This window comes from Lolium rigidum, chromosome 5 (genome assembly GCF_022539505.1).
Source record: "Lolium rigidum isolate FL_2022 chromosome 5, APGP_CSIRO_Lrig_0.1, whole genome shotgun sequence".
Classification (NCBI taxonomy): domain Eukaryota; kingdom Viridiplantae; phylum Streptophyta; class Magnoliopsida; order Poales; family Poaceae; genus Lolium; species Lolium rigidum.
The window spans coordinates 175,297,857-175,302,972 of record NC_061512.1 but is presented as its reverse complement, the minus strand read 5'-3'; the positions used below and the strand labels follow the sequence as shown (position 1 = coordinate 175,302,972).

Below are 5,116 nucleotides of genomic sequence, written 5' to 3'. Positions count from 1 at the left end.
AACACCGACCGCTAAGGAGTATGGCCCTCGTGTCCCGATCCTTGACAAAGAAAAAATGAGGGTGAAACTCAAAGAAAACTCTGTTGTCTAAAGTGAATCGACGAACCGACAAAAGGCTACGAGTAACGGATGGAACATGTAAAACTCCTTTAAGGTGCAGAGATTGAGATGAAGGAGTAGGAAGACTAGAATGGCCAATATGATGAATTTGCATACCATTCCCGTTTGCGGCGTGGACTTGATCATTGCCGCGGTAGTTCTCCTTCACCGTGAGTTTGTCGAGCTCGTTGGTGAGATGGTCGGTGGCGCCGGTGTCCATGTACCACCCCGGATCAACCGAGTGAGAAGAGGTGTGACCATGGCCATGAGTGGTAGCTGCAGCCACTTGACGGTCCATGTAGCGTCCATCATTATCCACACCGAGGTACTCTTGTTTGAAGCGTTTGAAGCAGCGGGATGCGATGTGCCCGGCCTTGTCACAGATCTGACAAATAGGCCGGTTACCGCTGCCTCCACCAGAACGTGCACCTCCTCCAGATTGGAAGGCGCCACCTCCTCCAGATTGGAAGCCGCCACCTCCACCAGATTGAGGAGCACCACGCGAGCCTCCGCCTGCTCCAGATTGGAAGCCACCACTTGAGCCGCCAGCAGGTTTGTTGGTGTAGAACGGCTTGGGCGGGTTCCGCTGATCCGCACCCGAGCGGAAGTCAGGGCGGAAGGAGTTCTTGCTGCTGCGGTAGGAGGAGTTGGCGGAGAAGCCGCCATGACCGCCTTGAAGCTCGGCCTTACGAGCCTCCACTCGTTGCTCCATACTCTGGAGCTGCGCGAGCAGATCACGTACCGGAATCGGAGTGGTCCGGTTGGTGATGACCGCGACGAGAGGATCATAGTCATCGTCCAGGCCATCGAGGACATAGCCGATGAACTCCTCCGGACGCAGGGGCTGGCCGATGGAGGTAAGGGTGTCGGACATGGCCTTGATTTTGTTGAAGTAGGTGGTGATGGAGAGCTCGAGTTTCTTCGTCTCCTGAAGCTGGCGACGGATGGCCATGAACCTCGCAGTAGTTTGCGAGGAGAAGCTGGCGGCGAGGGCGGACCACGCGTCCTGGGAGGTGCTGGAGAAGAGGATGAGGCCTTGCACAACCTCACTTGACGTGGACATGATGGCGGAGAGAATCGCTGCATCTTGTTGGTGCCACGCCGAGTACTCGGGGTTGTAGACGCGGCGAGGGGCCGTCGCATCATCGGCGGCCTTGGGGTTGTCGATTTCCTCGGGCGGGCAGGGAAAGCTGCCATCAACAAAACCCAGAAGTAGATGACTTCGGAGTACTTGGGTTACCTGAGCGCGCCAATAGAGATAGTTCTCGGCGCCAAGACGGACGGTGATGAGCGGGGCGAAGTTGAACGGCCCGACGGAAGAGGACGACGAGGAACCGGCGGCGAAGGAGAGCTTGGGGTTCGCCAACCTTGATCCCGTACTGCTGCTGCTCCTGGCAGAGGACAAGGCATCGCTCTCCGCAGAGATAGTCATCGTCGCAGCGGAAGGCTAGGTAGATGCGATCTGGGCGAGTTGTATTGTAGGCTCTGATACCATGAAAAACACGTAGTTTGGTAGGGTATGGATCGTGCCTTGAAGGGTCACGTCCTTGCTGTATATATACTCATAGATGGATAGCAAACGTACAGCTCAAGGCTTTACAACAGACGTACATCAGATCTCAAGCAGATCCTAACGTTCCTAGGTTGTTAGCTACAATATGTTACAACGTTACAATCATATTGTTTATCATGTCCACTATAACAACTATAGCCACTGGAGACAAATACTTGAGAAGATAAATGGTTGCAATGTTGGAGGGCGGGGTGTTTCATATCTTCAATCTATATATACCTAATAATAAAGAAAATAAGGTTTTTGCGAAATTTTCGTCCAACTTAAATTTACCCCTGTTTTCTAACGAAATTACGGCTATTGCCATCGTCAAGTGAAAAACGGGTTCGGTTCATGCATACATGGTCCTATTCGGTCGCTCGGAATCCACCTGCGTGCACGGAGAAAAAATTTCTGGGAACGGGCCGCACACTCTCATTCTTGAGGCCCCTCCTTAGATTGTGACACGTCACCCTCTGCGCGCATCTTGAAGCTGCTCCAATCAGTTGATACGTATCTATACGGAACGTATCACATCGGAGGAAAAACTAAAGCTATTGTATCCGTAGGCCTCTTGTTAGCCTAAACTGTAACCGATAAATCAGGGGGTGATGATTGTGATTGATTACAACGAACAAAAGTTACTTGCTATTGAAGAGAAAGACCTTGGGACCTGGAACTACTCGCCACCGCCAGCCGCCTCCACCATCCGGTACTCCGACGTTGCCGCAGCTCTAGCGCCAATGTCCACAGATCGTGAGGTGATCACTGGAGTTGAGACAGGCGATGTACAGTATAACGCCGCTGCCGCCAGACACAAGGAGATCACAACAGCCGATACCGTCAGTCCTATACAACGTCGCCACCGCCGGTGGTGAGGTGACCACAGGAGTTGTTTCCTCCAATGTCCAGTACAACGCTGCTGCTGCCACCATAGAGGTGCAGCCGGTTTGTTCCTTTGCAGTTGACTCGCCCCATGATCATGTTGTCATGGACACCTCCTTGCCCACTGCCGGTGAACGGGCTTCCATGTTCACGGATATGATCCAAGCGAGCTCGAATGTCTCCACGGCGACGTTGAAAGCTTCAACTACAATGGCGACAACCAATGAGGTATAAAGTTGATCTATGTATTGCTGCGAACAATATCAAAATTTATTTGTAGCAATTGAGTTTACGTAAATTTGAATGCATGTGCATGATACTAATTCTGAATCTCTATTGGTTCCTAAAGTTGGAATGGCTTTCAAGTCAGAAGAGGATGCATATGAATTTTATAACACATATGCTGGTAAGGTTGGTTTTAGCATCCGAAAGAGCCACTCAAAGTTGAGACCTGATAAATCAGTATATCAGAAACATATAGTTTGTAGTAACGAAGGGAAAAGAGGTACTCATTCGAAACATGACACTCTAAAACAAAATGCTGCCACAAGATCCCATTGTGATGCCCGTATTCAGTTTAGTATTACTCGCGATGGCGTTTGGAAGGTGCAAAAGGTTGTACTCGAGCATAATCATTATCTCGCAAGTCCAGATAAGAGACACATGTTGCGGTCACAACGCCGTTTGATAAAGTCTGATAAACTTATGATTTGTCATATGAGGGAAGCGGGATTAAAGCATGTGGAAGTGTTCAAGTTTTTCAAGCAGTGGTACGGAGGACCTGAGCATGTACCTTTCTTGCGGGTGGATAGCAATAACTATATTGGTCGTGAGCGCAAGAAGTATTTGGATGTCAACGACGCACAAACACTGCTAGAATTCTTGAAAAACAAACAGTTAGAAGATCCTTTTTTTATGTCATACAATTAGACGAGGAAGATTGCTGGATAGCTAATTTCTTTTGGGCAGATGGTCAAGCTATCATGGACTATGCTTGCTTTGGCGATGCTTTTTCATTTGACACCACTTTTCAAACAAACAAGTTTGAAATGCCCTTTGCACCACTTCTTAGAACTAACCATCATAAACAAACAATTCTTTTTTGGGGCTGCACTATTATTTGATGAAACCACTGATTCATTTATATGGCTCTTCAACACTTTTTTAACAGCAATGTCTGGAAAAAGACCTATTACAATTTTCATAGATCAATGTGCAGCTATGGCAAAGGCAATTGAGAAGGTTTTTCCAGGCACGAAGCACCGTCTTTGTCTTTGGCACATTTATCAGAATGCTGCTAAGCATCTTAGCCATGTAATTTCTAACCATCCTCGTTTTCTCGCTGATTTTAAGAGAGTGGTATACCTGGAAAGTTCAGTAGCATTCTTTGAGCAGAAGTGGCAAGAATTGTTGATTAGTTATGATCTTGTGGAGAACTCATGGATACAAACTCTATATGGTTTGCGTGAGAAGTGGGCTGCGGTGTACCGCAATGATTCATTTTCCGCTGACATGACCTCAACTCAAAGGAGCGAAGGTATGAACAATGTGTTCAAGAAACAATTTCGTAAGAAGCTCTGTCTTTCAGAGTTCTTAGTAGAATATGAGAAGTGTGGTGCTAGCCTTCGTGAAAATGAACTAGATGCAGATTTCAAGTCACGGAGGTCTAAACCGGTTACTTTTGTAAGAAATTTACCTATGTTGAAGACTGCAGCTGAGTCATATACAAGGAGGATTTATACTGATTTTGAGGAGGAGTTCAAACAACAACATTCACTCAAGTGTGAAATTATTTCCACAGTTGGAACAATGAAAACATACAAGGTGATGGCTATGCCATTTGAGGATGACGCACTAGTTACCTTTAATCATGAGAATGTGACCATATCATGTTCCTGTAGAAAGTATGAATCCAAAGGTATGCAACTAGATTTTGACAATTTTTGACTGTAATAATATTTCATAACATATGTGTCTTTATGTCATAGGTTTTCCGTGCAAGCATGCTCTTCGAGTGTTCAACATCAATGAGATTTTCATTTTGCCATCGCAATATATACTACATAGGTGGACAAAACATGCAAAAAGAGGTTATTCTTCGAATACCCAGGGAAGTCCTCAAGAAACTTTACAGACACGCGCTGCTCGCATTTCTCGGAAAGCAACCTCTATTGCACTTAAGTGCTCTGTTTCAGAAGAACTTCTTGTAGAATTAGAGAAAGCTATAGACATGCTAGATCTAGAAGCAGATGAATCACTAAGCCAAAGAGGACCTGCCAAACCTGAAATTGTCCGTATGAATTCAAATGTATCCATTGAAGATGTAACAAATGGAAACATATCATTTAAAGTTCCCCATGCGATAAAAGATCCCATGGTAAGAAGAGCAAAAGATGTTGTTATCACCAGAATTTGACCGGATAGAGGTGGGCCGTGATCAAGATGGGCTTGAAGAATATACACGGAAGATATATGTGAATCGGCCTTGTACACGAAGTTTGGGCTAGTTTGCCCGTGTATCTGTAAATATAGTAGGATACGTGTCGGTTAGGTAGAATTTGGCTCGTACACGGTTGGGAT

General features: G+C 46.4%; 1 non-coding gene across 1 annotated transcript; it reads right to left on the bottom strand.

Annotated features, from left to right (window-relative positions):
• Positions 1-804: 804 nt before the first annotated feature.
• LOC124658537 lies at positions 805-943 on the bottom strand. Its single transcript, XR_006989261.1, has one exon. It is a non-coding gene; the product is annotated as a small nucleolar RNA Z247 (small nucleolar RNA).
• Positions 944-5,116: the final 4,173 nt, after the last annotated feature.